Source organism: Chiloscyllium punctatum, chromosome 22 (assembly GCF_047496795.1).
Source record: "Chiloscyllium punctatum isolate Juve2018m chromosome 22, sChiPun1.3, whole genome shotgun sequence".
NCBI lineage: Eukaryota > Metazoa > Chordata > Chondrichthyes > Orectolobiformes > Hemiscylliidae > Chiloscyllium > Chiloscyllium punctatum.
The window spans coordinates 40,122,691-40,134,864 of record NC_092760.1 but is presented as its reverse complement, the minus strand read 5'-3'; the positions used below and the strand labels follow the sequence as shown (position 1 = coordinate 40,134,864).

Sequence of the window (12,174 nt, the reverse complement as noted above, 5' to 3'; positions counted from 1 at the left end):
CCAGCACCTTTGTTGCCAATTTCCACATTTGAAGAACCTTTCACATGTGTTATAATTGATTATGTAGCTCCCCTCCTGAGACCTAAAATTGGGAACCAGTACTTGTTAACTATAATGGATGTGTTTACCAGATTTCTGGAGGCAATTCAATTATGGAGTATCAAGGCAAAAAAGGGTAGTAGAGGAGTTAGGAGCTTTCTTCACATGGTATGGGCTACCCAGAGAGATTCACTCGGACCAATGGTCAAATTTTACTGCCAGATTGTTTAAGGACGTTATGGATAGCTGAGATATACAGCTTGAGAAAGGTGGCATCAAACCTTGAAGACCATGTTGACAGCATACTGTCAGAATTACCTCAATGATTTGGATAAAGCTATCCCATTTGTATTGCTTGCCAGTAGAGATGCCCCAAATGAATCTACTCAGTTTACTCCCTTTGAATTAATATTCAGGCATGAAGTGAGAGGCCCTTCGAAATTAATTACAGAAAAATTGACAGGACCAAAGTCAGAGATCTCACACTTAGATTATGTGTTGGAGGTGAGGGAGAGACTAAATTGAGTCAGTAGGTTAGCTAAACAACACCTAAAGAGGGCACAGTATAGAATGAAGGCAGATAAAAGCTCTGAGACTGGGACGTTTTCCCAAGTGGATGACGTGCTAGTACTGTTAACAGTGATAGCAGATCCTTTCAAAGCCAGGTTTAGTGGTCCCTATCAAATTGAGAAGAAGTTGAGTCAGGTGAACTATCTAGTAAAGATGCCAGATAGAAAAAAAGGTATCAGGTATGTCATGTGAACATGTTGAAACCATATTATACTAGAGAGAAAGAACTGGAGAAATGGGTGTTAGTTACTGCTCCTCAGAATGAGGAATCAAATCCAGATGATGTGGATTTTGATGTGCCTCAAAATAGATTTAAAAATGAAGAAGTCCTTGAGGAGTGGTTTAGGTTAGTAAGCTGTCTGTCTCATAAGCATAGAACGCAGTTGAAAGATTTGTGACTGCAGTATAAGGACATATGTAAGAATCAGATGGGGAGGACTAATGCTATTGTATATGAGGTAGATGGAGGGACTACTGCTCCGATGAAACAACACCCCTTTTCTGGGAGAGCAGATCTACAGAGGAAGATACCCAGTGAAGATTCGACAGTTGGCTGGTTTTGAAATTTGAATTTTTCAGTAAATCTTAATCGGGGGGTTTTATCGGACCAGTATTGCAGTGGTTAAAGTAAAAGATAGGTTTAAATTAATGAGTTGTAAATAGTTGTTAGTTAATTATTCTCTGTTTGACTTTTAAAAAAATTAAAGTTGTTAAAGTTTACTTTAAATAGTGACTTTTGGGATAGTTCTTTGCCTCTCGAATTTTAATAGATTGCAGCACAGTTTAAATCATTTCTATGTTGCAGGTTTAAATTAGTGGGGGGGGGGGGTGGTGTTTACCCCATATCATTACATGATATGTACAAATATGTTAAACATTGCCATATTTTGATGAGAAAGATGTCGAAGCCTTCTTTATTCCATTTGAAAAATTAGTTAGACAGTTGGAGTGGTCAGAGAACTTGTGGGCAATGCCAGTTCAGACTAAGCTGGTAGACAGAGCTGGTGAGGTATTAGCAGTGCTATCAGATGAGGGATCCAGAGATTATGCAGAGGTCAAACAGGCTATTTTGAGTGCTTATGAATTGGTACCAGAAACATATAGGCAGTGGTTCAGAAACACAAAGAAGGAACCAGGTCAGACCTAAGTTGAGTTCAAAAGATTTAAACATATTAATTTTGATAGATGGGTACAGGCCTTAAAATTAGAAAAGACTTATGAGGCTCGAAGAGAGATTATTATGCTGGAGGAGTTTAAAAACTCACTTCCAGAGATAGCAATTCACATGGATGAACAGAAAACTCAAGAAGTAAGGGGAGCAGCTGAGATGGCAGATGATTATGTATTGCTGCATAAGGCAGAATTTAGCTTCTGGCAAGAATTTCTTCCTGTGAGGGATAGAAATTGGGAGATGTGGAGATCCTAAATTCAAAACAGAATATAGCACACTGGTAATTGTTTACCACAGGATAAAAAGAAGCCCAAGATGGTGAAATGGAGATGAAAGCCTCAGGTGTTTCCACTCTGGTAAAGTGCGACATGTAAAGTCACAGTGTTGGTCATTAAAGAAAGGCACTATAGGAAAAGATGTGTTAAAGGAGAATAAGACAGTGGCATTAGTGAAAGTAGTGAAGAAAAGTTGAGGAGCTGCAGGAGAATGCACAGGCTTTGACAAAGGGTCAGTTAGATTCGAAACGTCGGCTCTTTTCTCTCCTTACAGATGCTGCCAGATCTGCTGAGATTTTCCAGCATTTTTTCTTTTGGTTTCAGATTCCAGCATCCGCAATAATTTGCTTTTATCGAATGCATGGGCTAGGCAGGGGCTGGGTATGGAATTAGTGCCTGATCTTTGTGGGTAAAGTTTACTCAAAGAATATGGAGAGAAGGGAAAGAAGTTATAATTTTGAGAGATACAGGATCTAATGAGCCTCTAATATTAAGAGATGAACGTATGTACACGCTTTCTGACCTGTTACCTGAGAGAGTAATAATTTTTGGGAAAGATGGACAGAAATTTAGCATTCCCCTATGTAAGATCAAGTTGGAGTGCCAACTCAAGACTGGGGAAAAAATAGTGAGAGTGATTCACAGAGTCAGTTCCAGGAATCTGGTTTGTTTTTGGGAACGACTTAGCAGGATCCACGTGGGAGTGACACCTCTTTTGTGGAGAAGCCAAAGGAAGACCAGGGAACTGAGGAGTGAAAAGAAAAGTACCCTGGAATTTTTCCAGACTGTGTAATAACACGATCCCACAATCGTAAGTCACAGTATGAAGCAAAAACTAAAGAAAAAGTTGAAGGAGTTGAGGTTCAGTTAGCAAACACCCTGTTTGGTTTAATGGTGCAGGAAAAGCTTGAACAGCTATGGGTCAGGTAGAAATGTTTAGTCCTGAAAGGTGAATGGACCTACAACAGAAAGACGAGACAATAACAGAAATATAGATGCATACTCAGAAAAGGAGTCAGTATATATTCCTGAGGAATATAATTCCTTTATTATCTTAAAGATAGAATCCTAAAACGAAAACAGAGATCACAGCAGGTTAGTGCAGAGGAGAAATGGGCAGAAGTGTACCAGATTGTGTTGCTGGTGGCATACAGACAGGAAGTGTTATGGGTAGCACATGAACTACCAGAGGAGGTCACCTAGGTTAAGGAAGACTCAGGCTAACTTACAAAAGCATTTCCATTGTCCAGGAATGCAAAAGGATATGGTTAACTTTTGCCGTACATGTCATATGTGCCAAATGGGTAGGTTAGCCATAGGCTAACCAGCACCTTGGCTGCCAATTCCCACATTTGAAGAACCTTTCACACAGGTTATGATTGACTGTGTAGGTCCCCTTCCTAAAACTAAAAGTGGGAACCAGTACTTGCTAACCATAATGGATGTGTCCACCAGATTTCTGGAGGCAATTCCTTACGACGTATTAAAGAATAAAGGGTGGTAGAGGAGTTAGAGCTGAAAATGTGTTGCTGGAAAAGCGCAGCAGGTCAGGCAGCATCCAAGGAACAGGAGAATCGATGTTTCGGGCTTCAGCCCTTCTTCAGCCCTTCTATTTTCCTGAAGAAGGGCTGATGCCCGAAACATCGATTCTCCTGTTCCTTGGATGCTGCCTGACCTGCTGCGCTTTTCCAGCAACACATTTTCAGCTCTGATCTCCAGCATCTGCTGTCCTCACTTTCTCCTGGTAGAGGAGTTAGTAGCTTTCTTCATGTGGTATGGGCTACCCACAGAGATTCAATCAGACTAAGTGTCTAATTTTACTGCTAGACTGTTTAAGGAAGTCATGGATAGCTTAGGCATACAGCACTTTAAATCCAGTGCGTATCATCCTGAATTCCAGGGAGCTTTAGAAAGGTGGCATCAGACCCTGAAGACCATTTTAAGAGTGTACTGTCAGGATTACCTGAATGATTGGAATACATGTATCACTCATATTGTTTGCCGTTAGAGATGCCCCAAATGAATCTACTCAGTTTACTCCCTTTGAGTTAATATTTGGAAATTACATGAGAGGACCTTTGAAATTAATTAAAGAGAAATTGACAGGACCAAAGTCGGAAATCTCACACTTGGATTATGTATCTAAGGTGACGGAGAGATTAAATCGGGTAGGTGAGTTAGCTAAACAGCACCTGAAAAGGGCACAGCATAGAATGAAACAGGTGGTAGATAAAAACTCTGAGACTGGGACATTTCCCATGGGGATGACATTATTAGTATTGTTATTAGTGATAGGATATCCCTTCAAAGCCAGATGTAATGCTCCCTTTCAAATTGAGAAATAGTTGAGTCAGGTAAACTATCTGGTAAAGATGCCGGGTAGGAAGAAACTGTATCGGGAATGTCATGTGAGTATAGAGTCATAGAGATGTACAGCACAGAAACAGACCCTTCAGTCCAACTTGTCCATGCCAACCAGATGTCCCAACCCAATCTAATCCCACCTGCCAGCACCCAGCCCATATCCCTCCATATTCTTCCTACTCATATACCCATCCAGATCCCTTTTAAATTTTGCAATTGTACTAGCCTCCACCACATCCTCTGGCAGCTCATTCTATACACATACCACCCTCTGCGTGAAAAATTTGTCCTTAGGTCTCTTTTATTTCTTTCCCCTCTCACCCTAAACCTATACCTTCTAGTTCTGGACTGCCCCACCCCAGGGAAGAGACTTTGTCTATTTAGATTAGAGTGGTGCTGGTAAAGCTGATGCTATCCATGTCCCTCATGATTTTATAAACCTCGAAAAGGTCACCCCTCAGCCTCAGACACTCCAGGAAAACAGCCCCAGCCTATTCAACCACTCCCGATAGCTGAAAACCTCCAACCATGGCAACATCCTTATAAATCTTTTCTGAATCCTTTCAAGTTTCACAACATCTTTCCAATAGGAAGGAGATGACAATTGCACACAATATTCCAAAAGTTGCCAAACCAATGTCCTGTACATAGCCTCCCAATTCCTGTACTCAATACTCTGACCAATAAAGGAAAGCATACCAAATGCCTCCTTCACTATCTTATCTACCTGCGACTCTACTTTGAAGGAGCTATGAACCTGCACTCCAAGATCTCTTTGTTCAGCAACCTTCCTTTGGACCTTATCATTAAATGTATAGTGTCCGCTAATATTTGCTTTCCCAAAATGCAGTACCTCGCATTTATCTGAATTAAACGCCATCTGCCACTTATCAGCCCTTTGGCCCATCTGATCAAGATCCTGTTGTAATCTGAGGTAACCTTCTTCACTGTCCACTATACCTCCAATTTTGGTGTCATCTGCAAACTTACTAACTGTACCTCTTATGCTCGCATCCAAATCATTTATGGAAATGATAAAACGTAGAATACCCAGCACCAATCCTTGTGGCACTCCACTGGTCACAGGCCTCCAATCTGAAAAGCAACCCTCACCACCATCCTCTGTCTTCTACCTTTGAGCCAGTTCTGTATCCAAATGGCTAGTTCTCCCTTTTTTCCGTGAGATCTAACCTTGCCAACCAGTCTCCCATGGGGAACCTTGTTGAATGCCTTACTGAAATCCATATAAATCACACTCTGCCTTCATCAATCCCTTTTGTTACTTGTTCAGAAAACTCAATCAAGTTTGAGAGACATGATTTCCCATGCACAAAGCCATGTTGACTATCCCTAATCAGTCCTTGCCTTTCCAAATATATGTACATCCTGTCCATCAGGATTCCCTCCAACAACTTGCCCACCACTGACGTCAGGCTCACTGGTCTATAGTTCCCTGGCTTGTCCTTACCACACTTCTTAAACAGTGGCACCACATTAGCCAACCTCCAGTCTTCCAGCACCTCACCTGTGACTATCGATGATACAAATATCTCAGTAAGAGGCCCAGCAATCACTTCCCTATCTTCCCACAGAGTTCTAGGGTACACCTGATCAGGTTCTGGGGATTTATCCACATTTATGTGTTTCAAGATGTCCAGTACTTCCTCCTCTGTAATATGGACATTTTTTCAAGATGTCACTATGTATTTCCCACATTCTATATCTTCCATGTCTTTTTCCACGATAAACATTGATGCTAAATACTCATTTAGTATCTCCCCCATCTCCTGTGGCTCCGCACAAAGGCCACCTTGTTGATCTTTAAGGGGCCCTATACTCTCCTTAGTTACCCTTTTGCCCTTAATATATTTATAAAAACCCTTTGGATTCTCCTTAAATCTATTTGCCAAAGTTATCTCTTGTCCCCTTTTTGCCCTCCTGATTTCCCTCTTAACTATACTACTGCCTTCATACTCTTCCAAGGATTCACTCTATCTATCTTGTCTATACCTGACATGTGCTTCCTTCTTCCAAATCCTCAATTTCTTCAGTTATCCAGCCTTCCCTTCACCTACCAGCCTTCTCTTTCACCCTAACAGGAATATACTTTGTCTAGACTCTCATTACCTCATTTCTGAAGGCTTCCAATTTTCTAGCCGTCCCTTTACCTGTGAACATCTACCCCCAGCTGAAAATGTGTTGCTGGAAAAGTGCAGCAGGTCAGGCAGCATCCAAGGAGCAGGAGAATCGACGTTTCGGGCATGAGCCCTTCTTCAGGAATGAGGAGAGTGTGCCAAGTAGGCTAAGATAAAAGGTAGGGAGGAGGGACTTGGGGGAGGAGTGTTGGAAATGCGATAGGTCAGAGGAGATGACCTACCTTTTATCTTAGCCTGCTTGGCACACTCTCCTCATTCCTGAAGAAGGGCTCATGCCCGAAACGTTGATTCTCCTGCTCCTTGGATGCTGCCTGACCTGCTGCGCTTTTCCAGCAACACATTTTCAGCTCTGATCTCCAACATCTGCTTTTGAAAGTTCTTGCCTAATACCATCAAAATTAGCCTTCATCCAATTTAGAACTTCAACTTTTAGATCTGGACTATCCTTTTCCACCACTACTTTAAAACTAATAGAATTATGGTCGCTGGCCCCAAAGTGCTCCCCCACTGACACCTCAGTTACCTGCCCTGCCTTATTTCCCAAGAGTAGGTCAAGGTTTGCACCTTCTCTAGTAGGTACAAGCACATATTGAATCAGAAAATTTTCTTGTACACACTTAACAAATTCGTCTCCATCTAAACCCTTAACACTATGGCAGTCCCAGTCTATGTTTGGAAAGTTAAAATCCCCTATCATAACCACCCTATTATTCTTACAGATAACTGAGATCTCCTTACAAATTTGTCTCTCAATTTCTCTCTGACTATTAGGGAGTCTATAATACAATCCCAATAAGGTGATCATCCCTTTCTTATTTCTCAGATCCCCCCCAAATAACTTCCCTGGATGTAATTCCGGGAATATCCTCCCTCAGTGCAGCTGTAATGTTATCTCTTTTCAAAAACGCCACTCTCCCTCCTCTTTTGCCTCCCTTTCTGTCCTTCCTGCAGCATTTGTATCCTGGATCATTAAGCTGCCAGTCCTGTCTATCCCTGAGCCACATTTCCATAATTGCCCTGATATCCCAGTCCCATGTTCCTAGCCATGCCCTGCATTCATCTGCCTTCCCTGTTAGGCCTCTTGCATTGATATAAATGCAATTTAATTAATCAGTCCTACCTTGTTCTCTGTTTTGTCCCTGCCTGCCCTGACTGTTTGACTCGTTTTTATACTCAACTGTACGAGTCTCAGATTGATCTCTTTCCTCACTAAACCCCTGGGTCCCACCACCAACACCACACCCCGCACCCCCTCACCCACCCACCCATTTTACTAGTTTAAATCCTCCTGAGCAGCTCTAGCAAATCTCCCAGCCAGTATATTAGTCCCCTTCCAATTCAGGTGCAATTCAGGTCACTTCTACCCCAGAAGAGATTCCAATGATCTAAAAATGTGAATCCTTCTCCCATACACCAGCTCTTCTGCAATGTGTTTATCTGCTCTATCCTCCTATTCCTAGCCTCACTAGCTCACAGCACTGGGAGTAATCCAGATATTATTACTCTTGAAGACCTCCTTTTTAATTTCCGGCCTAACTCTCTGTAATCTCCCTTCAGAATCTCAACCTCTTCCCTTCCTATGTCACTGGTTCCAATGTGTACAATGACCTCCTGCTGGTCCCTCTCCCCCTTGAGATCATTCTGCACCCTCTCTGAGACATCCTTGATCCTGGCACCAGGGAGGCAACACACCATTCTGATCTTTCGCTGCTGGCCACAGAAACGTCTGTCTGTGCCTTCGGACTAGAGAGTTCCCTAACACAATTGATCTCTTGGAACCCAACGTACCCCTCATTGCGTTAGAACCAGTCGTGATACCAGAAACTTGGTTGTTTGTGATACATTCCCCTGAGAATCATCACCCCCTACATTTTCCAAAACAGCATACTGGTTTGAAATGGGGATAGCCACAGAAGACTCCTGCAGTACCTGCCTACTTCGCTTACCTTTCCTGGAATTAACCCATCAATATGACTGTATCTGCAACTTTTCTCTCTCCCTATAACTGCCGTACATCACATCCCCTTGTTCTTGTAAATTCCTCATTGCCTCTAACTGTCTTTCCAACCCATCCATTCGATCTCATAGGATTCACAACCAATGGCATTTGTTACAGATACAATTCTCAGTCACACGTAAACTCTCCCGAAACTCTCACATCTGACAAGAAGAGCATATCAATCTACTAGAAAGGCCATTTTTGCTTCTCTCAGACTACAGATGCAGAAAATAGCACAGTTGTATTCCTGTACAAAACACTGCTCCAGGCTAACTCCTAGGCTATATTTTTAAGTTTAATCAAGAGACATAACTCAATGTAACATATAATTAAGAAAAAAATGACTCTACTCACTATTGCAGACTTATAGGCCACACTTAAAATATTCACTTGCCTGTTTCCATGCTGTGACCTCTCCCAAACATGTTCCTCTCAGATTAGTTGTGAATTTCACTGTTTGTTAATTTCCCCAGTTGCACTCGGATGTCCAGCGATACATGAATTCAAACAACAAAGGCAGTAACAATGCAGGTTCACTGCTGTGTCAGTTAGCAGTGTGGGTTTTTCAGTTAGCAAGAGACAGGGAACTGGAGAAACAGGTTTTAGTTACTGCCCCGCAGAGTGAGGAATCAAAACCAGATGTCGTGGAGTTTGATATGCCTCAAAATATGTTAAACAATGAGGAAGTCCTTGAGGAGTGGGATAGGTTAGTTAGAACCTCAACACCCACCAGAGAAAATACTCTACGATTGAAAAGGAATTATTGAATTTGGTTCTGGCCTTACAACATTTTAATATTTATGTGACAAACAATGTGTCGGAGACAGTTGTGTACGCAGATCACAATGCTGTTACATTCTTGGAACGGTTTAAGAATATGAGACTATTTCATTGGAATCTGATATTACAGACTTTTAATTTACAAATTGTATATGTTGCGGGTCATAAAAATGTGATAGCAAATGCATTATCACAGATTTAAAGAATAAAGTATAGATAAGATTGAACAGGTACCAATGTTATAAACGTGTGTACAGAAATTAATAAGAACTTAGATCTCCTATTTATTTCATTGTAATGGGATTAAGAATTGGGAAAAACACATAAAGCTATATTTTCATTTTGATGGTTCATTTTTTCTTGGGGGGGAAGTGTTACAAAGTTGAAGTTGTGTACTGTACGTTTAAGAGAGAGTGAATGTTATTTTACATTGTGAGCTTATAAGCATTTGTCATATGACTAACTCGCAGTCTCAGAACGAACTGGAAAATCGAAAATATGTAACATTTGGCTGTGAAATAGATACCTGATTTGGTTGCTGTTCTGACAACAAGTCAATTTAGCCAATCAGTTTAAACTATGCCCCAGGATACTAAAACCCAATTGAGTTTAAATTTATTATTTTGCCAACATCAAACCAATGAAATGATCCAATGCTGGAGGTATTAAAAACAGGCAGTTTGAAAGTTAGAAAAATTAACTATCTTCAAGTAAGACTGCCATTCAAAAACACTCTCTATCAAAGGTACCTTTTGATATAAAAATATTTGCTGTAAAAGAAAGAAGACCCAAGGAGATCTTCAGCCAAATGAGAGGCACTGATGACGACAGCCATTGTATGGTTTTGAAATTAAGTTGATGTAGTTTTAGTAAGTGTTTTTATTGTAACAGTATATTGTTATACAGTTGGAGGCAGATAATAAGAACTTAAGAGAAAGGGAGCTTAGAGTTGTGAATAGCTGTTGTTTAATATTCACTTTTAGAGTTAAGGAATAAATTGATGTTATTTTCTTTAAATAGCAGAATTTGGCAGATCTCTGTCACCCATATTTTAACAGAGTATGAGGCGAGGATAGTTTTTCTGGTTTAATTAACAGAGGGGTTCACCACTGTGTCAGAACACACTGTTGGTGGAAAGAGGAAAACAGAGTTAATGTTTCAGGTTGATGACTTTCTTCAAATAACTGGTTGATTTGTTTTTCCGGTGTCAGTTGATGTTGACTAAGCTCCTAGGAGAATTCCATGCTCAAATTTGTTTATTACTATGGGAACTTTAAACGCATCTGAACAGTCAGATCAGGCCTTGATTTAACATCTCATCCAAAGACTGGCTATGAAGGAGCAGATGCCTCAGCACTTAAGTATCAGTCCAGATTAAACAAATATTTTTAGGAGATATTTACTTTAAAATTCTTTTTGTTGCATTGGATAAACTAAAACACAGTGTGACTATATGACTGTATGCTGTACATTTATGTTTGTTCTAATCCCAATAGGAAGGCACTAACAAGCTGACAGGTCAACCATCAATGCTGTTTCGCTCATTGACTCCATCTTCCCGAATGGAAGGTCGTCTTCAAGCTTCTACATCAATTGCTAATGTGAAAAAGTTGTTTTGATTGAACAAAGTCTTTTTCATCTGATTCTGCATTATAAGTTTTTATGGTTATGTTATTTTATTATATTACTGTCTCAGGTGCATAAAATGAATTTTGGAAAAACAAAATATTTACAGTCTTATATAAAACATTTAAGTTGTTTACGAAGACATGTCTGACCATTTTATCTATGTGTGGTATGTTGAAGTGTCTAATATATTTGTTTGAAGTATATGTACTTATGGTATATATGTGTGTTAAATATTTTATGTTGAGTCATTGCATTGCTCTTTCCAATTTGTAAAAATGAAAAATAAAAATATTTTGCCTTTTAATTATTTTTTTCTTAGTCAATGTCATAGGAACTTCATCACTTCCAACTTTGTCTGCGAGTTGCATACCTGTTGTCTCCCCACCCCATCCTACCAATGTTCCTTCATTGACCTGAATCCTTGAAATTCTTGGAATACCCTAAGAACAGTGCGAGAGTAATTTGACTTCATGGATTGGAGGGATCGCCATATTTCAAAGGGCATTTACGGATGAGCAATGAATGCTGGCATTAGCAGTGATGACCACATCCACAGAAAGTATGAAACAGTGTTTGTTATACAGTAACCCCTCTCCTCCCGCGGGGAATACGTTCCAGGACCTGAAGCAGAAGCCCAATGATTGGAGCGAACCCATTCATTTCAATGGGAAATGTACCTTCCCTGCAACCTCCTGGGATGTTCCCTATAATATGTTTGGACCGCGGAAAACAATTCTGTGGATACGAGGTCGCCCGTGTAACTGACCTCCATCGGCTCGAATGTACCAGCTTTAATTCCCCTGTCTGTGCTGAGTTAGCAAATCTTAACAGAAGAAACAATTAAAACTGTCCTGGAAAGTTTGCATTGTTTGTTCTTATTCACCCCTATTAGAAATAGGGGTGAATAAGAACAAACAATGCAAACTTAGAAAATAGGGGTCTGTTAGCAGTAGGTCTCTGCGCCTGAAGGGGAGGGGCAAGCTCAGTCCCACCCTCTGAAGTTAACTACTGCATGATATTAAAGCAACATTTGACTAACTTGGAAACCAAAATTGAACTTAATCGGCGGTCAAAAGGATACTCTCCAAATAATGGAGTTGAAACTGACACTATGGAAAACATTTGCTGGCGGAAAGTCATCACGTGCCCTTGGCCCAATCTTTTCTTGCTGCTTGCATCCATCCCTACGAA

General features: G+C 40.6%; 1 long non-coding RNA gene across 2 annotated transcripts in view; it reads right to left on the bottom strand.

Moving 5' to 3' along the window:
* Positions 1-12,174, bottom strand: part of LOC140493545 (uncharacterized) — a 54,876-nt gene that overhangs the window by 20,756 nt on the left and 21,946 nt on the right. For both annotated transcript variants that reach the window (XR_011963706.1, XR_011963705.1), the window contains one exon: positions 12,065-12,167. This is a non-coding gene — a long non-coding RNA (uncharacterized lncRNA). The remainder of the gene's footprint in view (positions 1-12,064; positions 12,168-12,174) is intronic.